Raw genomic sequence first — 24,873 nt, 5'->3', positions numbered from 1 at the left:
TTCTCCAAGATACACAATGCTGTGATCAACATCTTTGTGCCTTTTTTTGTTTGTTTTTTAACTTTTTTTTTTTCCCCTTCTTGTGGCTGTTTGCTTAGGCTAAGCACTAATAGAATTCTGGACTGTGTTTGCCAGACTCTCTAAAAATGCAACCCCCCAGCACCTGAATCTTTCCACAAGGACATTGTAGGGCTGGGCTCCCAGGATTGGAAAGGGGAGAAGTTTCAAAACCAAGTCCCACCTCCACAAGCCCATCAAGGGGCTCCCTGTGGACAGGGTGAGAGTATATGAGGAAGACTGACCGGCAACGCACACAGCACTGGTTCCAGGGCACAGAGCCAAGAGCGATGGCCTTTATGCCAACGTTGATAAAGATTGTGAGCATGAGAACTAGGGGGTCCTAGCTTTGAATTCTGTCTCTATCAGTTACCAGCTGTGTGACTTTGGGCAAGTTGATTTATGTCTCTGAACCTGTTTCCTCATCTGTTAAAAAGGGCCATTCGTATCTATGTCACATGCTTTGCTGTTTGGATTAAATGAGATCTCATATGTGACCAGGCCCAGCGTGGTCTTGGGCATATTACTGGATCCAAATCATGTGAACTACCTTCCAGTCAGGATCTTGATGGGCTGACCACACGAGACACAGTTTGCAAAACTGATCTCCTGAGCTTCCTGGCAGCTATGACAAAAGGGAAGCTTGATGGCTCACTTAGCTCTCAGTATATGACTGGGAGGCTAGAGAAGGAGTTTGGGTTCTGACTTACTGTGTGATCCTGGCTCTTCTTCACAGTTAGACACTGGACTTATTGACCTCCAGGGCCCTGACACGTCTGACAACCTAGGACTCTGTTCCGACATCCTTCAGGACATCTGAAGGTCTTGGGGACACGGTGGAGAAGGACAGACTGACATGTGGCAAAACTGGGAGGATGCCCAAGTCTAGTTTGGCCCCTCCTCCAATTGCTGGTAACCTCCAACGCCCCCCGCCCCCAAACTCACTCCACTCACTGCCTCAAGTCTGTTACAAGATCGCTACATAAGCCATTTGGGATCCCAACCAGAGGCGTTTGCCCAGGTCCTGGCCATCAGCCCCACCCGTTGCAGATTTCAGAGGGCTTCTGTGTCTTTCACCCGTTTCTTCACGGAACAAACATTTGTTGAGCACCTGCTGCAAGCAGGGAAGAGTCTGGTCTAGGAGAAAGGATTTAGCACTGAACCAAACAGGAAAGATGGAGCTGGGGCCCGGGCCCACTGCCTTTCAGCCTTGGGTTGTGGCGCTGGAAGAGAGCCCTGGGCTGGGAGTCCTGAGGCCTCTGGCCTTGGGCCCTGCCGCCAATGCCAAATGGGACCTTGGGCAATTCCCGACACTCCGTGCTCAAGCTTGGGACACCAGACAGGGATCCTTGGTTACAGTCGCCGTAGCGGTCCACTGTGCTGCAGGTAACATAGCAACAGGGCAGGTAGGCCAGAGCCCCTGCTGGCTGAGGGCTGGCTTCAGCTCTAACAGTGCCCGCAGCGGGAGGGAAGCCAAGAGGGACCCCTGGTCCCCATGGATGGGGGAAGACAGGCCCAGGGAGTGGGGGTTGAGATGTCATACAGAGAGGCAGGTGCAGAGCCCAGATCCAGAATCAGACCCCTGACCCCCCACCTGTCAGGGGGATTACCTCCTCCTGGGATGTGGCCTCCCTGGAATGAGGGTCCGGAGGCCAGCACCTGTGCCTTGTGCTTCTGGGACCTTCCTTGCCAGGCAGAGCAGAGATTCAGCTGGCTGTCTCCCCGCCTCAACTCTTTCCAGGCCTGTCTAAGCCTCTCCTTCCTCTCCTCCTCCTGGAGCTCCTTGCCAACACCTGGGCCAAGGGACTAAAGGAGGGATCCAGGAACATGGGAGAGGGTTCAGGGCATGTGGACAGTTTAGAGGGCATATTATACAGTGATGTGGGAGCAGGTGACACAGTCAGAGCAGCCGTGACAGCGGTGGGGGAGGTGGAGAGACGCAGACAGAGCCAGTGACAGAGTCAGAGATGGAGAAACACGCGTATAGTGGGCGAGGGAGGTGGCCTGCGGGAGAACCGAGGCTCTGAGCAAGCCAGAGGGAGGCAGAGGGCGACTCAGACAACCAAGCGGAGAGCCGCATGGCGTTCAGGAGGGAGGAGGCACCAGCTCGGCAGAGAGACTCTCACTCAGTCAGAGTGGAGGGCAGGGGTGTGTGTTGGGGGGGCAGACGGTGGCCTGCCCCACACATGAGGTCTGGTGTGTCTACGGGGAAGGAGCTGGATGCTCTGGGGCCCCAGGTGGAGAAACCCCAGGCCTGCATCCAGCGAGGCAGAGAGGTCAGCGGAGACCCCCTCCCCGAGGGGCATTCTCAAGAAGCTTCGGAGGGGCAGCTCCGTGAAAAAGGCCGAGGCAGCCAGACCAATGGAGCAGCTGACAAAGGGCCCTGTGCACCAGTGAGGGGGCAGTTTGGGGTCCCCTGTGGCGCTGGACTCCCTGCTGAGGCCCTAGAGGAGCTGGACTAGGAGGCCACTAAAACCCAAGCTAGAGATGAGGGGGCCAGAGGGGACAAGGAAACCCACTCCCAGCTGCTGTGCTGGGGACAGGCCTGGTGCCAGCCGCCACTTAGCAGCTGTGTGACCCCAGCCCCTTCCCCGACCGTCAAGACGGCGAACACGGATGCTGGTCCCTGAAGCCTGTGGGTGGGGTCAAGGCAACTCCTTTCCAGCCGTGAGTCTGCCCCTCATGCCCGGCGGCACACCCCCTTTACAACTTGAAGTTAATCTCAATAACCTCTCACCATGAAACGCTCATGCTTTATAGGTTACAGAGCCTCAACCTCTGATTTCTCATTTGACCGACATCCCCCATCAGCCCTGGGAGGGGAATGTTATTATTATCCCCATTTCACAGATGAGGAGGCTCAGGGAGGCCCCGTGTCTTACCCACGGTCATGCAGCAACTCAGGGCTCCATCCCAGGCTTTCTGGCCTCGTGGTTGACGGTGTTTCAGGCCTTGAGCCACACACAGTGGACACCGGCTGACAGGAGAGAGAGATGGGGCGGGGCGTGGACGTGGGGGGAGTCAGCTACTTCGGGGGGGCTGGGCGGCTGGGCCAGGTGAGGAGGAGAGTTCAGCAGATGAAGGGGTCTCTCCCTGCAGGTCATGGGGAGACCTGGGTGGTCTAGCAGCAGAGGAGTGAGAGATGGGAGAGGCCTTCGGAGAGCTGAACATAGCAGCCAGTGGCCCGGGGTGGGAAGTGGGCAGGGAGAGGGCACTGCAGACCCAGTGGGCAGGGCGGCAGCCCTGAGCTGCTCCTGGGGCCTCCGAAGGAAGCTGGCTGGAGCAATGGGACCCGATGAGGCAGCTTTCTGGGCTCAGCAACGAGATGGGCAGGAACCCCGGGTGCTGCCGAAGGAGCCTCAGGAAGGGATGGGGGGGGGTGTGGCAGGACAGATGACTGACGGGGAAATGGGAGACATGGCATGCGTGGCTCCGGTCCTCTCCCTGACAGGTGAGAGGAGAGAGGACACGCACAATTGGGCAGAGCAAGCGGCCAAGGCGGGAATCCTATGGCGAGGATGGACAGGGCTATTTCTGGCTGGGTCTCTGCAGGGGAGACGGGGGTGAGAAGGGGCCCACAAATGGCCTTGCTGCCCCCAAGCAGCCAAAAACCCTGGCTGGGAACAGGCGGGGGCAGAGCCTTTGGCTCAGGAAGGCCCTGGCTCTCGGTGGCATCAGGAAGGGGCGGCAGAGAGGGCAGGGATGGGAGCCTTCAGGCTTGGCGAGGGGCCAGTGGCGCCCCTTCCTCTCTGGGTTGTCCTGGCCCATCTGATCACCCTCCCTGGGCTTCATCTGTAAGAACAACCTGATAATAACCATTCCGCACATTCCTCTCTCCTCGGAGACAGGTGGGCCTGACCTGAAGGGCCGGAAATGGGTTTACAGGAAGTGGCAGGGGCTAGCAGAGGCTAGGCTTGGAAAACCCCCTCCATCATCCTGGCCCCTCCAGCTCCCCCGCCCCGCTCTCTGTCAGCCTCCCTGGGAGACACAGATCTTGAGCCCATCTCTTCAAATTAACAGATGGGGAGACTGAGGCCAGGAAAGGAGAAGGGACTTGCCCGTGTCGTGCAGTCATTCAGAGGCCCAGCTGCAGCCGGGGCAGCCCAGGCCTGACCCTGCTCCTCAGATCTATCTGTGAAATGAGGGGTCACAGGGCCTTCCTTCCCCAGGGGTGGCTCAGGGGGTCACCGAGCTAGCGAGGGAGAGGGGTTGACTCGCAGTTGGTGCTCAGGACACGGTTTCACCTTCTGCGTGTTGAGGTCATGCTCAGGCACACCGCTGAGGTTAGCACACAGCCTCGGGCATCATCCAGTCCCCTGGCGCTGCTGCTGAGCAACCTGGCACAAGCTATGTGGCCTCTCTGAACCTCAGTCTGTTCTTCAGAGAAATGGGGAGTGCCCCGCTCCCTCTGCCAGGGCAGCTGGGAAGGCAGAGGGAGAAAATGAATGCTTCAGGCTCCGGAGCAGCACTGTCTTCTCCCTTGACTCAGCCTGAGCCCCCCACCACCACCTCGCACCCCACTGTCAGGGCCCACACCTCGCCACTCCTGCTGGGCAGAGAGCCTGGCCTCGGAGAGACTGCGGCAACCTCTCCCGTCTGGCAGGGGAGTGATTCCAGCTTGCCTCGGGCCCCCAAAATAGAGTCCTATTTTAGCTTCCGGCTCCTCCGTGGAGAGGCCCAGAGCGCCATGCGAGGATGTTTGGCTGCCCAGGGCATGCACCAACCTCCCTCCCCCTCCCCCATCCTGCCAGGCATGGCCAAGCTGTGCCCTTGGGCCTCTCCTGCCTCCTGCTAACTTCCCCCTGTCCCGGGCACCCAAGGCCCTCTACCCAGACTGGGCTGCCTGCTCCTCCTGGCTCAGTTCCAATTATTCCAGTTCTAATTGAGGATCTCAGTGCCAACTGGATGCCATTTCTCCCAGAGGCGCATCATACGAATCAGGACCTCTCTGTTCCCTGTTGTATTTTTCAAATGAGGCCCCCCGGGGCCTTCAGGCCGGTCCCTGTGTCCACAGTCCAATCTTAGGGGGAGCAGAAGTTCTCATGGGGGCAAACGAGGGAGACGGGATGCTAGGTCAGCAGTGCAGGCACATAGCTTACTCACTCAGCCCCACAGACTGTGTGGGGCTACAGTTTCCTACCTCAGGGCCTTTGCATCTGCAGTTCCCCTGACCAGAATGCCCTTCTCCTTCATCACCAGATGCGACTGGGTGACAGATGGCCTGTGCTCAGAGGTCACACTTTTAGCCCCACCATGGTCACTCTGGAAGGAGATCTAAGCAGAGGGATGGCAGGAGCAAAGCATGGTCTCATGAAAGAGGGGACTGTGGCCAATGGGCAGAATGTTTAGGGTTTCTGGAGACGTGAGGGAACTTTGCTGTTTCCCTTGTTTTGCAGACAACAGGCACAAAGAAGTGAAACAATTTGCTCAAGATCACTTTTGAGCGAGGAAGCTGGAATCTGAGCCTGGGGTGGAGGGGTGTGTGTGGGGATCTGTCTCCAGTGCCACACCCTGAACCCTCTTAACTGGCCTCTGGGCAGAGGCTCAGGAGGTTTGTTAGACGGGAAGAGAATGAAAGCCTTGATGGGATTCCAGCCAGTGGGCCCACTGCTCACCGGCTGTGCATCTTCGCATATCTCGCTCAGCACACCTGTCAGTGTGGCGCTGAGAACTTTCCCTGTGGAGGTAGGGAGTTGGGGGACCCACACCTCAGATCCCAGGTCTGGTGAGTCGTTGGTGGGGAGGCGGTGGAGATAGGTGGGAGATGGGGGCAGGGCGGGGCAGGCAGAAGGCTGGAGATGGTTCAGCTGCATCCCAGTGCACGAGCCCATGGGTCAGTCAGCTCCTCTGGGTTAAAAGTAACGTCAGAGGCTCAAGCACCCTTTCCAGAAGCCCAGGCTCACAACTGCCCAGCAGGCAAAAGCAGCGAGTCCCTCTTCCAATAGTTCCAGTCCTCCCAGAATCCAGCCTCATTGGCCAGGCTTGAGACACATGCCCACCTCTGAGCCCACCACTGCGGCCAGGGGCATGGACCCCTCTGATTGGCAGACATGAGTTGTGGGCACAGAGAGGCTCCTTGTTTTAGTCAGGGGACTGGCAACCTGGCGGGGAGGGGGAAGGTGAGGCCAGAGAGGCTGAGAAACGAGGAAGGAAGCCAGGAACCAGGGATGAAGGACAACAGCTGGGCAGGAAGAGGTCCCCCCTCTCCAGCCTCAGCTAATGTCTGGTCAGATGTGAGCACAGAACCCGTGAGTCAGGGGCAGGCTCTGCTGGCTGTGTGACCCCAGACAAACCACACCACGTCTCTGAGAGTCAGCTTTCTCATCTGTAAGGTGGGTGCTATAATGGTACCGACCTCATGGGCTGTTACGAGAAAGGAAAGGAGATGAAGCACTTAGCTCATGGCAGTTCTTTTCACCCTCATCCTTTGAAGTTCACCTTTTAATCCCTGTGCAGATGTTGACCCTGGATCCCTACCAGATAGTTGGCAAAGCCCCTTTCTAGCCATCACCTGCAGTGGCCCTGCTCCTCCGCTGGGAGGTACTGGTATCACACCTGTACTGTCTTACAGGTGTTTAAACAGTTCTGGCAGCTTGAACAGCCTGCGATTCAAGGTTCCTCAGCGGGTCAGAGCCGGGACGTCACCGATACTCTCAAGTCCGAGTTCCTTCCATCACAGCAGCTGCTGGTTGACTTTCAAAAGGTGCGGGAAGGAAATGGTCCTCGCCTCAGTTTCCCCTCCTGCTGCAGAGGGAACCAGAATGATCCCATCCTCCCTTCCCCGGGGAAGTGATTACTAATACGTAGTTCTCACCTCCTCTTCGCTGGCCCCATTCCAGCCCCAGGGGTCCCTGCGCGATCCCAGGGTCCCTGTCCCACAGCGCCGCCCAGTGGTGGCCTCAGGGACTGCAGTCTGGGTGCACCCGGCGAACTTGAACCCTCCCTCTGATCCCCAGCGTGGGGGAGTCACGGCCCACCGCTCCCCGGGTCTCTCCCTGGAGTCCTGCTTCGCCCTCTCTCCATCTCCAAACTTGTCCACATCCTTCACACCTCCCTTTCACCAACACTGAGAGGGCGCCGCACACCGGCTCATTACACCCTCCTCCACCACCGCGAGGAAGGACTGACTATTCGTCCATTCCAGGCTCAGAGAGGAAAGATTGAAGGCAGGAGGAGAAGGGGACGACAGAGGATGAGATGGTCGGATGGCACCACTGACTTCATGGACAGGAGTTTGAGCAAGCTCCGGGAGCTGGTGATGGACAGGGAAGCCTGGCGTGCTGCAGTCCATGGGGTCACAAGGAGTGGGACACGACTGAGCGACTGAACTGAGGCTCAGAGGTCTAAGCTCTGGAGGTGAAGCCACTGTCAAGGTTAAGCAGCGAGGAAGGCGCGGAAGACTGGAGGCGAGATCTGAGCTCAGGTGTCTTTGTCCGCATATTTTGTGTGGGGCACCAGAATCTGCTCAGTGCTCTTTGCAGTCCTTATCCAGCCCAGCGTTGCTCCCCCTGTGGCCCCGGGCATCCAGCTTAGGTCACAACCGCGCTGTCCGGTGTAACAGCCATGATCCACAGCCAGCCCTTGACACTTGGAGCTGAGAAGCGCTGTGAATGTGAAACATACGCCTGATTTCCAGGACTTAGTACCTAAAAAAAGAAAACAAAATATCTCATTTATAATTTTTTATGATTGATTACATGTTAAGAGTTATACTTTGGCTATATTGGGTTAGATAAAATATGTAATCAAAGTATTTTATTTCTATATTAAATATATTTTATGTATTAAAATAATTAAAAATTTCTGTAAGGAACATTTCACTTATTTCTTTTCACCTTATATGATTAGTACTAGCAAATTTAAATGGACAAATTGGCTTGTTTTTGTTGCTCCCATATATCCACTCCAGTATTCTTGCCTGGAGAGTTCCATGGACAGGGAAGCCTGGCGTGCTGCAGTCCATGGGGTCACAAAGAGTTGGACAAGACTGAGCAACTAATACTTTCACTTATTTCCATAGGATAGCACTTGATGGAAAGTGCCCGCTCCTGTGTCCCACATTAGACCCCTGACACCCTGTTTGGGATGGGACCTGGGGACCTGCATGTTAACAAAGTCTCTTCAGGGGTTCTGCAGACCGCCAAAGTTTTAGTTTAAGCTCCAGGCTTAGTTTCTGGCTTGTTCATGGTTATATTTCTCAGAATCTGGCATAGGGCATGACATGGAGTTCAGTTCAGTTCAGTTGCTCAGTCGTGTCCCACTCTTTGCGACCCCTTGGACTGTAGCACGCCAGGCTTCCCTGTCCATCACCAACTCCCAGAGCCTGCTCAAAGTCATGTCCATTAAGTCGGTGATGCCATCCAACCATCTCATCCTGCCGTCCCCTTCTCCTCTCGCCTTCAATCTTTCCCAGCATCAGGGTCTTTTCCAATGAGTCAGTTCTTCACAACAGGTGGCCAAAGTATTGGAGTTTCAGCTTCAGCATCAGTCCTTCCAATGAATATTCAGGACTGATTTCCTTTAGGATGGACTGGTTTGATCTCCTTGCAGTCCAAGGGACTCTCAAGTGTCTTCTCCAACACCATAGTTCTAAAGCATCAGTTCTTCAGCACTCAGCTTTCTTTACAGTCCAACTCTCACATCCATATGTGACTATTGGAAAAACCATAGCTTTGAATAGATAGACCTTTGTTGGCAAAGTAACGTCTCTGCGTTTTAATATGCTGTCTAGGTTGTTCATAGCTTTTCTTCCAAGGAGCAAGCGTCTTTTAAGTTCATGGCTGCAGTCACCATCTGCAGTGATTTTGGAGCCCAAAAATAAAGTTTGTCACTGTTTTCATTGTTTCCCCATCTATTTGCCATGAATTGATGGGAGCAGATGCCATGATCTTAGTTTTCTGAATGTTGAGTTTTAAGCCAACTTTTTCACTCTCCTCTTTCATTTTCATCAAGAAGCTCTTTAGTTCCTCTTCACTTTCTGCCATAACGGTGGTGTCATCTGCATATCTGAGGTTATTGATATTTCTCCTGGCAATCTTTGTTCCAGCTTGTGCTTCATCCAGCCTGGTATTTCTTGAGATGTACTCTGCATATAAGTTAAATAAGAATGGTGACAATATACAGCCTTGACGTACTCCTTTCCTGATTTGGAACCAGGCTGTTGTTCAACGTCCACTTCTAACTGTTGCTTCTTGACCTGCATACAGATTTCTCAGGAGGCAGGTGAGGTGGTCTGGTATTCACATGTAGTAGGGGCTCCTAAAATGTTTGTCGTGTGCATTATCTCATCCAATACATATAGTAGGTAAGTAGAGGAAATAAGACATTTTCAAAAAACAGTAACTATGGAGTTCTGAATATCAGTTAAAACCCCCAAATTGACTTACATGTGCTGAGAAAAAATGTGGACACTATATATTGCTAAAGAACATTATCTATGTAACCCCATCAAACAAAATATTTTTATATAAAGGATAAGTGGCCTGATTTCTTCACCAAACAAGTTGCAAGGAAAATAAAAGAGAGACAGTGGGAACCTATAAATTGAATGAGAGTTAGGAGGCGTTGACCAATGACATGTCCTCACAGTCCTTAATTAGGTCTTGACTCAAACAAACTAAAAAATTATATTTGATGATGTTAGGAAATTATTGTTACAGGATGATAATGGGTCTTGGGTTTTTTAAAGTCCCTTTCTTTTAAAGATATATATACAAATATTTAAGCATTAATTTATATGACATATGAGACTTGCTTCAAAATAATATGGGATGGCAGAGCTGGTGGGGATAAATATTTATGCTGATTTGGTACATGTCTAAACTGATTGATGGTTACATGAGAGATCATTTTATAAAATCTGTACTTTTGTACATGTCAGAAAGTTTCCATAATACAAATACTTTCAAAATAAGAAGTCAACTCACCTCTCACTAAGAAGAGAGAGGTAGTTTGGAAGTGATCTGGCCAAGAAAAGAAGAAAAAGGGAAGTGAATCGTCCTTCTTTACCTGTAAAAAGACCAAAATCAAAAGATTTATTATTATTTATATAGTTAAGACAAAAGCATATTAGAAACAAGGAATATTTAACTCCAAGAAGATGTAACAATTCTAAATTCTTATGTACCTGATAACACAACCTCAAAACGTATAAAAAAAGGCAAAGAGAATTAAACCAATCCATTATCAAAATTAGAGATTTTTATCACAACTCTTTCAATAGCTGATATATCAAGAAGATAAAAGAAACACTAAGGATATGGAAGACATCTAAGAAAGTATTAAATATCATTAGCAAACAGGGGTATTAAATTAAAGCCATAGCAAGTTGGAATTTTACTCCCACTAGCTTGGCAAAAATTACAAAGTTGAACAGTTCCACATTTGGCAAGGATATGGCTCAGTGGGGACTCTCCTTCCCTTCGGGTGGGAGTAAAAATCAGTTCAGTCTCCTTGGGAAATAGTTTAGCCTTGCCTGATAAAGTTGAACATGTTGCACACACAATAATTGGACAGTTCTCATCCTAATTTTGTTAAGAGAACATACATATGTGATCAGCCTGTAAGGAAAGTCAGAAGAGGAAGGCATGTGCACCTTCTGAGGGGCGCAAAGTGAAAGTGAGAGTCGCTCAGCCGTGTCCGACTCTTTGTGACCCCATGGACTATACAGTCCGTGGAATTCTCCAGGCCAGAATACTGGAGTGGGTAGCCTTTCCCTTCTCCAGGGGATCTTCCCAACCCAGGGATCCAACCAAGATCTCCCACATTGCAGGCAGATTCTTTACCAGCTAAGCCACAAGGGAAACCCAAGAATACTGGAGTGGGCAGCCTATGCCTTCTCCAGGGGATCTTCCTGACCCAGGAATCGAACAAAGGTCTCCTGCATTACAGGCAGATTCTTTACCAATTGAGCTGTGATGGAAGCCCTGAGAGGCACAAAGGTGTGTTTCTAAGGTGCTGGCAATTTTTATGGGTAGTGAGTATGTGGGTGTCTGCACTGTTTTTCTCTAATTGTATATCTTTCACATGTATATGTTACAATAAAAATGCTATCCCTATATATTTGCCTGTATCGCACCTGTATGTAAATACACAAAAGTTGGAAGGAGATACCACACTGTTCACAGCAGCTCAGTGTCATGCTGGGGTGGGGGTGGGGGCGGATTCATATTTTATTCAGATATTTCTTTGTTGTTTGCATGGTTTTACAGTCAATGTGTACGACCCAGGTGGTATTAAAGACCCAATGAAAAGCAACAGAAACAAGACAATACCCAAATACAGTTTACATGTGTGCTTAGTTGCTCAGTTGTGTCCAACTCTTTGCAACCCCATGGATGGTAGCCCCCCAGGCTCCTCTGTCCGTGGGGTTTCTCCAGGCTAGAATACTGGAGTGGGTTGCCATGCCATGAGAAGAGCGAATATGCCACTAGGGCATTTCAGGAGGCAGGTCCATGGAATGGGAAGAGTGTCAATTTCTGGTGAGTCATTTGATTTCCCTGAGGCTTGGTTTCCTCATCTGTAAGATGGGCCTCATGGGGTCTGGTCTCACAGGATCTCGGGAGGACTTGGTGGGGATGAGGACGAGTGAAGGGCCTGACTCAGGCCTGGGCCCACCATGAATGTTTGGTACGCAGAAACGCACATAAGAGAGAGACGAGTATTCTGGATTTCAGAGGAGGGGGATAGAGAGTGTGGGACTGGAAACAGACTCAGCTGGGGATGGGGAAGGCTTCTGGGGAATGAGTGTGTGCCAGGCCCTGGGGGACGGGGAGAATGTGGGGATGGGGTAAAAGAATGACATGTTTGACTGGTGAATAGGGGATGAGGAGGAAGGTGCCTGCCCAGGCTGGCCAGGTCTGAGGATGGGAGCAGAGAAGCGGGAACAAGGTGGGGAGGGAAGAGGCTTCCCTCAGAATGAGGGCTGACACAGGTTTCATTTGGAACCAGAGACATCATGCAAATATATGCAAAAGACCATGCAAATTTGCCTGGCTGGTGGCCAGTGGAAGAGGGCCCAGCTGGTGATTTTGTTCCCGTACCCAGGTCCACCTGTAACAGAATCACCTGGGGAACTTATCCTAGTCCCCCGCCACCCCTAGACCCACCGCTTCCATCCTTTGGAGTTGCAGCCCAGGCGTCTAACATGTTTAAGGGGCTCCCCTGGTGATTATTTACTTCTGAACTCATGTATTAAACATGTGCATAGTGCATTATAATTATAACACATTATAATATATGCACATTATAATAGAGAAGATGAACATTCAAACAGAAAAGTAAATCTCCTCGTTCTCCACCCCCATACCCAGAGGTAAGCACCAGTACCAGTTTCTCTGTGTCCTTCTGGAAGCTAGTCTGCACATTCTCAGGTGATTCCCTCTGACCTCTCAGATCCACAGCATCTTGGGAGTCTTAAGGTGATGTCTCTCAGTCATTCACAGACCAAACTGTCATTCATTCGTGTCTCTGTTCACTCACTCAAACTTCACTAAGAACCTGCAGGGCCCATGCCAGGCACCGCCCTGCCCCCGGGAGCTCACACAAGTCGGGGAGCCATTTGCCAAGGCAGCACTGCCCAATGGTTAGCTCCTATCTCAGTAGTCAAGATGCCTGTTTCAACAAGACCCTCCCTCCCTGAGCCTCCATATCCCCAACTGTATCAGATAGTAATGGTGCCTGGCACTCAGGGCAGCGATGCTGTGTGTCAAGAGTAATGATGGGAGGGACTTCTCTGGTGGTCCAGTCGTGAAGACCCCACGCTTCCAATCCAGGGGATGCGGGTTCGATCCCTGGTCGGGGAAATAGGATTCCATGTGCCATATGGGGTGGCCAAAAGATTAAAAAAGGGGGAAAAAAAAGAGTAATGATGGGGACAGAGCAGCCTCTTTAATAAATGCTTGTTTCCTTCCAGAAGACAAGTCCTTGCCGGGAGCAGACACAACAGGATCAGGGAGACTTTTCCGACATAGACAGGCCGGGCTCCGGGCCAATAGGAAGGAATTGAGGGTGGGAAGGGGGCTTTGTTATCTCTCTTCTGTCTCAGGCAGAGATCTCTCCAGGCTGGGATTTGGGGTGCTCTCGGGCCTGAGAAAGCAGCTGTAAGTACAGCATCTTTTGGTCTAGTGCTCAGGGACCCCTGGTGGTAGGGGAGCTAAGCAACGCACTCTGGATCTCTCTGAATTGGTCCTTAACTTCAAGGCACGCCTCCTCCAGGCTGTTCCAGTCAGAAGGGAAAAGGGAGGGGGTGCTCATTTCCTGCCAGGCTTACAAGCCGCCTGCCACTCGGTCTGGCACTTTCATACCTCTTAAAATCTAAATCTTCCCAACCCTTCTAAAGGAAGCTATTTCATATCATTTCACAGGTGAGCAGCTGAGACTGGGGCTTCCCAGGTGGCGCTAGTGGTAAAGAAGTGAAAGTGTAAGTTGCTCAGTCGCGTCCGACTCTTTGCGACCCCACAGACTACATAGTCCATGGAATTCTCCAGGCCAGAATACTGGAGTGGGGAGCCTTTCCCTTCTCCAGGGGATCTTCCCAACCCAGGAATCAAACCGGGATCTCCTGTATTGCAGGCGGATTCTTTACCAACTGAGCTATGAGGGAAGCCCTACCCATCTGCAAATGCAGAAGAAGTATGAGACACAAGTTTGATCCCTGGGTCGGGAAGATTCCCTGGAGGAGGGCATGGCAACCTGCCCCAGTATTCTTACTTTGAGAGTCCCACAGACAGAGGAGCCTGGCAGGCCACAGTCCACGGGGTCGCACAGAGTTGGACACAACTGAGTGACTGAGTACACATAGAGCTGAGACTTGGGGAGGCGAAGAGATGTACTCAAGGCCACACAGGGAATCAGCGGCCGACTGTTTGTCTCCATGGGGGCTCTGAGCCTCCCCTGTCCTCTCCTCGGGACTCTTCCCCAAGATCCTGAATCTCTCGAAAGTAAAGATCCAGGGCCTATGGAGGGGCTGGGATAGCTGAGTTCCTGTAGCTCAGACACTCAGCACCCAGCAATCCTGGCTGATCTGACCTCTCTCTGCCTCGCTCTAGGCCTCAGTGATCTCATCTGTCAAATGGGTGGATTACCTCCCCTGTCACAGGGAGGATGTCTGTGATTACAGTCCATCCTGGGCTCCTCCCCCTGGCTACCCCAACTCCTCCAGGTCAGAAGGCCCCAACAGCTCAGTACCCTCATCTGGCCTTCTCTCAGGCACCCAGTCCTATAACCCCCATCTCCTGAACCAGAATCCTGAGCTGCCCTTGGACGTTGCTCCTTCCTTGCCCTCAGACACAGTCACTAAGTTCTGTAGCTTCTCCCAGCAAAGAGCTCAGGTGGCTTCCACTCTCGCAAAGCTGCAAGTTCTTCAAGAGTGCGCCCCAACCAGAGCCTTAGTCTGAGCCACTGAGCTCTGGGAACCCTCTCTGTCAGGTTGCAAAGCCTCACGATTTTCAGGCCAGCACACCATTCAGGCAGATTCTTGACGGACCCCTCCAAGGCAGAGAGATGGGTCACCGGCCCTCAGGGCCACCAGTTCAAATGACATCGCCTCCCAGAAGCATCCCTAGTTTCCCAGTTGTATGTGAACGCGTTCAGGGCACTTCTCGGGGTCTCAGTCTCAGTCCCGAGAGTTTCGGGGCGGTCAGGGCCTGTTTTCTCTCTGCCCGTGGCCTTCGCGTCGCCCCAGGCTTGGCCCCAACGAGCACCCGCTCTCCGCCTGACCCAGACCCAGCAGCACCACCGTGACCCGCCTGCAGCGCCCGCGGTGGCCACTTGGGGGCAGCAGGTGAGCGCCCTCTGTGCCGCGCTCCTACCCGCCGCCCGAGTTCTAGCGCAGGGTGGCAGCCTGGGATGAGGCGGGAGGGAAAGCTTCCGCGGGTGGGGAAAGGCGGGTCGCGGGGTGGAGGGGACTTGGACCTGGGTCTGGCCTGGCCCTGACTCCCCCCCGCAGACCCAGGCGATCTACGGAGCCTCACTTTTCCCATCAAGCAAATGGACTATGCCATCTGCAAGGGCCTTTTTGGAAAAAAAAAAAAAGAATATATATTGTCTATTTATTTACTTATTTGACTGCCCTGGGTCCTCAAGAGGGAGGACGAAGCCAGGGGTGGCCTTCGCAGCCCTTGAGCATGGCTCTTCTCATGAGCTCAGATAGCAGCCCGGACAGGCTGAAGAAGATATTGAAGTTCAGAGTGGGTCAGAGGTGGGGTCAGGACTTGAACCTCCCTCTCTCCAGGCTGGCTATACCTCTGAGCTGCCCCTGGCACCCCTCTGAACAGGAAAGGAGGGCAGAGGGGATATCTGCTGAGACTCTGCCTGGAGCCTGGCACGGACCTTGCCTCACTGGATGTTCCAGCTGCTCTGAGAAGCGACGCCATACCACCTCCCGGCTTACACATGAGCCCTGAGCCACGGCCACCAGGAGGCTAGGGTCTGACCTGTCTCCTGCACAGGGGCCCTACAAGCTGCTTCCCCATGTGACCCCAGAAACCAGCAAAGGGAACAGCTTTTTTTTTTTCAATTTTCATCAAAAAAAAAGTGTAACTGAACTCAGGGTATCCTAGCGTCTTATGGACCTCCCACCTCAGCTATCACACAGAGCTATGCCCTCTGAGAAGACCCTCAGGTCTGTCTTCTTCTAAAAACCTCCTGGGACCCCCACAGTCTGCAAGATACTATCCAGAAACTTTGGTCTGGCACTCAAGGCTCCCGGCCCCAGGAGACCTCTGCCATCACTCCTCTGGGGGTTGCACCAGACCCTGTACCCACCCTGTGGCCTCCAGCGCCCACCTCCCAGAGTGGCCCCATAGGAGCCTCTGCTCCTGGATGTCCCCACCCTGCCACTCCCTCCCTCATCCCGTGCCCTTGCACTCCTCCCCCAGAAACGCCCTCCCCTCGTCCTCCAGGGGTGACCTGGCTTCATATTCTGAGTGCCTCCAGTCTGGCTCGCTGGAACTTTCCCTGGAGACCCACAGGGTTGAGTCTCCACCAACTTCAGGCCTTTCCTGGTACCAGTGCACAGAAGGGGCTCAGGTGGAATGTCCTGAAGGATTGGTTTAAAGCAGCTCTCCTGTCCACCCTCTTAACTCAGTGGGAACAAGTGGGACTGGTAGAGAGTCAAGTGTCAGGAGCCCTGGGTTTCTGCCCTGAGATTTGCTTTGTGACTTTCAGGCAAGTGTCTCTCCTCTCTGGACTTTGGTTACAGCCTTCTAGGAATTGTGGCCTCCTGGGAAGTCAGTTCCATGGAACTCACTGCTTCTGACAGAGCCATAAAGGTGGGGCAGAGAGAATCATCAAGGGCCGTGACCTTATTGACAGGGCCAAGGCCATCATCCCCATGGTGCTCACACACACCCCTGCCCCGAGCTATGCCCAGCACTTAGCTGAACCCGCCCTGGGCTGTTAGAATGCCAGGGAGGGGCCAGAGCTCCATCACTGTTGCCATCATGCTCTTCATCACTAATGTCATCTTCATTACCACCATCATCCCCGTCATCATCAAGAAGTTGAAAGAATTTCCTTCTCTGGAGGGCCCATCTCTGGCTGGAGACAAGCCTGCTCTCTGTACATACACTGGGCTGGACCAGAAGACCTCTTTAGACCCCTGAGAGGGGGACTGGAGAGAAGTCCCTGTGACTCTTTGTCCCTGACTTCCTCAGGGGTGCAAGGGAGGGAGGGGACCTCACTTTACTGAGGACCTGGTGTGTGCTCAGCACAGGGCTCTAGCACCTTAAGCTTCAGGGCAGAATTCTTTCCCCATCTGAAGTGGCGGCTCAGAGAGGTCAAGGTTGCACAGATGTGAGTGCCCAGGGGTGGGGTGCTCAAACTCAAGTCTTCTCACCTTCAGTTTGCTCATCCCCCAGCCTGGTGATCCCACGTGCTGCGAGGCCATGCAGTGTGTTAGGAACCAGGCTCGGGAGCCTTCCTGCCCGAGTTCAAAGCCAGGTCTGGCTCTTCCCAACCATGTGCCCTTGAGCAAGTCACTGCCCTCAGTCATCAGAGTTCTCCAGCCATTAACTGGGGATGCTAATAGCACCCGCTCCCAGGTTGGCATGAGGGTTGGGTCAGCCTATGGAGAGCACGTAGATCAGAGCCCAAGCCGGGCACACGGCCGGGTACTGATAAGCCTTGGCCAGCAGGATTAACATTTCCCTGCCAGGCAAACTCCTCTTCCTCCTCCTCACCGACTACTCTCCCAGGCCAAGCTGCCCTCTCCCTCCTTGGGAGCTTTTCTCATCCTCCAAGGTGAGGGACACTTACCCTCCTGTGCCTCCTCATGGCAGCCTGTGCCCCTCCTGAGCGTGGTGGGTGGCAGTGTCCTGCCAGGCCCCTGCCCACCTCCCAGGCCCAGCCCAGGGCTAGCCCTGGCGGGTCTACTGATGATAGAACGGGTGAGTCCACATCCATTTCCTCCACCCACGACTGCCGGCCACCTCCTCACCTCCCAGGACTTTGTGGAATCTTCCCTGACCTTCTGCTGCCTCATCTCACAGCTCAAGCTTTGGGCTCTGCAGACCTCCCCAGCCCTCCTCCCTCCACCCTTCAAGCACAGGATGGGGACTGTCCCTACAGTCTCTCCTCTGCCCTGCATACCTTCCGACCTCAGCCCGCCCTCCAGGAGCCTGGAGTCCTGACATCCCCTGCCCGCTGGCTGTGTGATCTTAGGCAAGGCCTTGCCCCTCTCTGAGCCCCAGGGATGTCAGGTCTAAAGGGAAGAGAAGAACCCACATCTCAGTGTGTTCCTTTGAGATTGAAAAGAGGGGGTGGGGAGCTCTTTGTAAACTGTAAAGGGTGTTGCACTTTAGAGATCTGTGTTAGTGGACGTTAGATGCTGGGTGGAATGGGATTGGAGTGGTGGGTGGCTTTGGGATATAACCCCATCGTAGGTTGGGTTAGAAAGCCCCTCCCTTCTCTCAGAAGACCTAAGTGGAAGGGAGGCTTGTGTCCTGTGGCCTTAGAGTCAGAAGACCTGGGGTATCTTCCGTTGAATCATCCATTCCTGATTGGCCTGAGGCCCTGCTTTGGGCCAAGACCGGTGCCAAGTACTGGGACCAGGTGACTCCACAGACTCTGTCCCCAAAGAGCTGAGAGCCTGATGGGCTAACAGTTCTGGAAACTCTTTCCCATCACCAGTGTGAACCAGGGAGCCAAACAAGGAGGCGTGACTGCTGTCAAGTGGGAGGGGGATGTAGGGGGGTCCTAGAGGGGGTCCCAGAGGAAGCAGCCGTTGCCCAGAGTGAACCTGAAGTGGTCAGAGTCTCCATCTCCCCCAGAACTCCCTGGTAAGGTCTCAAAAAGCCTCAGAGAGGAGGCAAATCAAGTCTTGAAAGAAACTGCCATAATTCAATCAGAAAAAATCCCATTAATTGAGTCAGAGAACCACTTAATTGAATTTCTTTCCAAATGCAGGCCTATTCAAAAAGTCAGTGAATCCAAATGCTGCTAAATTTAAAGTAAACTCCCAAATAATTTAATGAACGGGCCAGTCCAGTCAAATCCCTGATAAATCTAGCCCGGAGTCATTCCAGTCCTATGACTGCTCATGCAACCAGCTTATCCTTTTCTTTCATTTTTTTAAAAAAGAGTGTAGTTCAGGCAAACAATAGTCCACTTTGGTCAAATAACCAGAAAGTTCAGGATGAAGATGGCCGGCGCCAGTTAAATGAGAAATTCGTCACGCCTACTGGCCAGCTGGGGTGACATGGTGTGGGGACTGTCAGTGGGAGGGCGGGAGCCATAGATGTGAGCAGGATGTTGGCTGCCCCATGCACCCTAGCCTTGTGCCCTCAGGGAGTCTTTCTCCAGCTCTGAGCCTCAGTATTCACATCTGAAAAATGGGGAGAGAGCTGTGAGGATTAGAACAGGAAACCAAGGCGAGAGCACCCTTCTTCCCTTATTCCCTTCTTCACCCAGGGCATCGAAGGAGAGGAACCTGAAAATTCTGTTGACCCATGGAGTTTCCCTTTCTGTAAAATGGACTCTTAAATTTTTAATTTAATGTGGGTTTTGGAATGGAAAATATTTTCACATGAATCAAAATTCCAAAGTTACCAAGGAGGATACAGTAAAAGCCTCCCTCCCATGCCTTTTCCCACAGCCACCATTTCTTCTCCTGGAGAAGCCCCAGACAGCATCAGCCTCAAATATTGCCAGCCAGAGATACTCATATAATATACATAGAGAGACTTCCCTGACGGTCCTGTGATTAAGGCCCTGTGCTCTGACTGCAAGGGGGCTTGGGTTCGATCCCTGGACAAGGAACTAAGACCCCACACATCTCAAATCATGGCTAAAAAAAAGATGATGGATAGACAGAAAAAGCCAAATGCACATTCTTGCTCCTCCCTTTTTACATAATAACAAACTACATACTCTTCTCGGAAACTTGTTTTTTTTTTTTGTCCTACTGAACAATACTTCATGTATTAATAGATCTTTCCCCATTTGTGCATAAAAATACTTCCTCATTCATTTATATGACCTCATTATGGTCCATTGGATGAATGTTCTATGATCTATTTTGTTGTTAGAGTTGCTAAGTCATGACCGACTCTCTTGTCACCCATGGACTGTAGCCTGCCAGGCTCAGATCCTTATTGATGGACATAAATTTCCAACACACACACATTCACAGCTATAAACAACCCCCCCCCTTTTTTTTTCCACGTAGACCTTTTTAAAAGTCTTTATTGAATTTTTTGGAAGGACTGATGCAAAGTTGAAGCTCCAATACTTTGGCCACTTGATGCAAAGAACCAACTCATTGGAAAAGATTCCGACGCTGGGAAAGACTGAAGGCAAAAGGAGAAGGAGGTGGCAGAGGATCAGACGGTTAGATAGCATCACTGACTCAAAGGACATGAACTTGAGCAAACTCCGGGAGATAGTGGAGGACAGGGGAGCCTGGTTTACTGCAGTTTACGGGGTCACAAAGAGTGAGATTCAACTTAGCAACTGAACAACAACAATAACAATTGAATTTGTTACAATATTGCTTCTGTTTTAGGTTCTAATTATTTTGGCCTCCAAGCATGTAGGATCTTAGCTCTCCAATCAGGGATGGAACCCACACCTCCTGCGCTGGAAGGTGAAGTTTTAACCATTGGACCACCAGGAAAGTCCCCTAACAACCCTTTTCATAAGCTAATTCCCTCCTGTGTGACAATAGTAAGATAAATACCTGGATTTGGAATTCTGAGGGCAGAGGAAATGTGCAGCCATCATTTTGATGAGAGTCATCATTGCTCTCCTTTAGACTGTACTTGTTTGTTCTCCTAGGGATGAAGGGGTCTGTTTCCTCAGAGCCTTGTCATCAGTGTGTTAACAAAATTCTGTATCTTTCCCAACCTGATGGGTGAAGTGGAATCTCTGTGTAGCTTTAATTTGCATTTTTCTTAGTTTGAATGAGGCCGCCATCTTTTCTAAGTTTCTGAAATCTTTGCGTTTCTTTTTCTGTGAACAGTCTTTTCGTATCCTTGGTCGTTTTTATGTTATATTGTTTGTTTTTTTTTCTTATTGATTTCTAGGTGTTCTTTGTATATTAAAGAAAGGGTGATCTGTAAACATTTTTCTTCTGGAAACTTCCAGAGATAGTCCATGCACATAGAAGTAAAGACATATATATTACAATGAACACTTTGAACTAGAATTTGCTGGAGGTTCTTTTCACTCAATGGCCCAGGGGTCTGAGCTGGGGGGGTGGGATCCTTCCAGTCAGAACCTTAGAGCTGGAGCTGAGAATGAGGTTAGACTTTCTCCTTTCTGGGACAGAAGCTAATGACCTCCCAGGTCAAGTTCCAGCACGCTTCCTTAGGCCTTTGAGGGCAGGGGACCCTACCTGGGAACAGCAGCCAGGCTTCATGGTCCACTGAACACTCATCATCAGACTCCTGGTCCAGTGCTCTTTGCACTGTTCACTGTGTAATAACGTCTGCATACTCTCAGGATGCGACGGGCCAAGCCACACCCTCCCTCTATTCCCTCTTGCCCAGGGCAGACATTTGTGATCACACGTCCACAGTGAGGAATGGAGTTGTAGGCCACAGCCCAAATCACACCTCAGGCCTTATTCATAATGGTGGGCTCATTCTTCCGCCTTTACTCCCCACAACAAACTCCTACACATGCTTAAAGGCCCAGCTTTAGTGATGCTTCCTCTGGGGAGACTCCATGACTCTATGGTTCTTTTTGTTTTGTTCTGCTGCAACTGCACAGCTTGTGGGATCTCAGGTCCCTGAACCAGAATCAAACCCAGGCCCACAGCAGTGACAGCATCGAGTCTTAACCACTGGACCACCAGGGAAGTCCCATCTTTTGTTCTCTTTTTTCTTTCTTTAAAATTAAAAAAAATTTTCTCTATAGTTCTGATCACTTTGCCTATGCCTATATTTACCAGAGCAAGAAAAAACAGTGTTTTTTTTTTTTAATTTATGTATTTATTTATTTATGTTGAATTTTTTGGGGGGAATTGCCTGCCACATGGCATATGGGATCTTAGTTCCCAGAGCAGGGATCGAACCCATGTTCCCTGCGGTGGAAGCAAGGAGTCCTAACCACTGGACCACCAAGGAAGTCTAACACTGTTTTTTTTCCCATTTTTCTGTCTTGTAGTATCTCCTGAGACGGAGTACCAAATTTTACCAATGGCACAGTTTTGGGCCTTAGTTTCCTGATTTGAAAAGGAAGATCAGAATATAAACCCAACAAAGGATTGCTGAGAGGATTATGAGTCAGTTCATGCAAAATGCTCAGCACAGTGCCAGGCATATAGTAAGGGTCCAATATGTGGGAGCTATTGGTTATCACTAACCCTGTGACCTGCACGTACCACTTCTCCCAGCCTAGTTTCTCTATCTATAAACTGTAGCATGAACTAGCAGACCAAATTCATGATCATCAATGGATGCTAAAATCACTGGGTAAAAGCTTGATGGAGAACTCTAAAACAGAAGGATGAGATTAATGACTCCTAAAGTCACTGATCAACTTTAGCATTGCTAAATGGTGGAACACCCCAGCCTGTGGCTCCTTCTCTGATGCACTGGGAGGGATACAACATCATCCATGAAACATTCTTGAGAGCATCATTGAATCCAAATCAAATCAAGCCTCCAGGGACTTCCCTGGTGGTCCAGTGGTTAAGATTCTGTCTTCCGATGCAGGGGGCCTGGGTTCGATCCCTGGTTGGGGAACTAAGATCCCACATGCTATATGGCCAAAAACAAATAAATAAAAATTAATTAATGAAAAAAAATCAAGCCTTCAGTTTTTAGAATCTACATCTAATTACCAGTTTATGAGAAACATAGAGGATAGTGGAGCATGTTAAAAGACACCACAGGGATGCAGCCAACCAATTCTAGATGGTGGAAAACTTGGTCTGGACTATTATTCAGCCATGAAAAGGAATAAAGTATTGATTGATACATGTGGCCACATGGTGGAAACTTGAAAGCATGATGCCAAATGAAGCCAGACACAAAAGGTCGCATATCATGTGATCCCATTTATATAAAATAACCAAAGTAGGCAAAAGACAAAAGTGGCTGAGTGGTCACCAGGGGCTGGAGGAGGGCAGAAATGGGGAGTGACTGCTGGTGGGTGTGGGGTTTCTTTTTCTAGGATGATAAAAGTTTTGGGGGCTTAGATAAGGATAAAGTAGTAGTTGCAAAACCCTGTGAATCTACTGAAAGTCATCAGATTGTATACCTTCTAAATGGTGAATTTTATGTTATATGAATTATGCCTCAATGAAAGAAAGAGATTTAAAAGATTTATCCGTCATATATAATATGTGTGTCTTGTGTGGATCCTGATTCAAGCAAACCAACTATAAAAAGATATTTTGAAGATAAATTAGGGAAATTTGGACATGGACTACATATTAAATGATCTAACAAAATAAATGGTATTATTTTCAACAGATGTTATAATAGTTGTGTGTGTGCCTACGTTTTGTTTTTTAACAAAGTCCTTATCTGTTAGAGATAATTACCAAAGTATTTATAGATGAAATATGATCTCTGTATTCTTCTTTTAAAAAATGTGTGTGCTGTTGGGATTGACACATACATATTACTACATATAAAATAAGTAACTAATCAGTACCTACTGTATAGTACAGGGAACTCTACTCAGTACTCTGTAATGGCATGTATGGGAAAACACTTTTTTAAAAGAGTGGATATATCTATATACATATAACTGATTCACTTTGCTGTACACCTGAAACTAACACAACATTGTAAATCAGCTATATGCCAATAATTATTTTTTAATGTGGGAGGGTAGATAAAACAAGAATAAAAAATGTTGATATTTTTGAAAATTAGTATTGGGTATATGGGTTGATTATACTATATCCCCTCTACTTTTTAGATTATTTAAAATTTTCATAATAAAAGATAAGGTGGTGAAAGGATTGACTTTTCTTCTCTACATTTTGCTTACTCTCAATTTTCTGTAAAACATAGATGTTGCTTTTATAATCAGAAGAATACATTAAGGCTATACAATTAACTGAGGAGGCTGAAATATCTGACCTGTCAACCTCAGAGCTTGGTCTCCCAGAAGTTATGTCTGTGCCCCACCTCTCACCCCACCCCCAGGGTCCTACCAGTGTCACACTAGCCTTGAGGCTTCCTGGGTGGGAGGGAGAGACTACTAATTGCTTCTTCAGGACTATTGCAAGGATTGCATGAAAGGGGCTTATTCTAAATTATAGGAAGTGCTCAATTAATGGGAACTATTTAAGAGATAGAGGGACTTTATAGAAGTGAAATAATCCTATTAAATGAAAATACAGGAAACAAGGATAAAAAACAAGCTTCATTGTGCCCCTACCCAGAAATAACCACAGTGAGTTTTTTCTTTCAAGGTTCTTTCCCATGCAGGAAATTGTGTTTGGCTTTAAAGTACAACTAAGCCTGCTGTCACCATTCACTTACAGCCTGCTTTTATTCTCTTAATATTTTAACATATTTCCTTGTATGCTTAGCTGTTTGTAAACATAACTCTTAGACGGTTGCATAATATTCGATTGTGTGTTTGCACTGTTCACCTGAACTGGGTGTTGGACACTTGGACTAGTTCCAAGTTCACCACAATAAAGAATACCACAGGGGACATGTATGCCTGAATGACTTCCTCAAGATAGATTTCCAGAATGAAATCGCGGAGCCCAAGGGCCAGCACATTTTCAAGCACTTGGAGAGGTGAACCTAGTGGTCCTCTTGATTTTTGCCACCACTTTGCTAGAATTTTCAACACAGAACTTTCCCAAATATAAACAGGCTCTGATCATACAAAGAAGATGGAAACAGTTCTTAACTATGGGTGTCAGATGCCAGGTAATTTTCCCTGACACCCAAGGGCTGGAATCACACTTCTTGGCCATTCACGCACACCCTTAGCAGGAGATAGGGTCAAAGGGTAGTACAGAGAGGTGGGTAGGAAATGAAGAAAATACTCGGGGGGGAATCACAGGCTCCCCCTGTCCCTCCGATCATTCCTTACCCCAGTGATGTGAACCTGGAATCTGAGAACCCAGCAGTTCTGTGTAAGCAGAGGGATTTGGGGATGGTGGTGGGACCTCCTCTCTCAGTCCGCCCACCCCCGAGGGTCGCACTTTGGAGGCACCGCTGATGGATGGCTGGGGGTCCAGTCCGAATGAGGTGTGCGTGTCGGGGGAAGTGTCCGCAGCACCTCACCCGGCAAACGCGAGAATCACGAATCCCCGCGGCCCTGGAAGCGGGGGAGTGGCCGGGAAGTTGGGGGCGGGACCGATCTGGTGACGTCACGGCCCCGCCCCTGGCCGGCTCC

The 24,873-nt window shown here is 50.3% G+C and overlaps 1 long non-coding RNA gene across 1 annotated transcript; it reads left to right on the top strand.

Moving 5' to 3' along the window:
* The first annotated feature begins 1,456 nt into the window (after window positions 1-1,456).
* On the top strand, window positions 1,457-7,722 carry LOC145545484 (uncharacterized). The gene is made up of 3 exons (XR_014082106.1): window positions 1,457-2,724; window positions 6,629-6,760; window positions 7,202-7,722. It is a non-coding gene; the product is annotated as an uncharacterized LOC145545484 (long non-coding RNA).
* The last annotated feature ends 17,151 nt before the right edge of the window (window positions 7,723-24,873 follow it).

This window comes from Giraffa tippelskirchi, chromosome 4 (assembly GCF_054371585.1).
Source record: "Giraffa tippelskirchi isolate mGirTip1 chromosome 4, T2T-mGirTip1v1.2.pri, whole genome shotgun sequence".
Taxonomy (NCBI): Eukaryota; Metazoa; Chordata; class Mammalia; order Artiodactyla; family Giraffidae; genus Giraffa; species Giraffa tippelskirchi.
The sequence above is the reverse complement of the archived record's forward strand: the minus strand, read 5'-3'. Positions and strand labels throughout refer to the sequence as shown.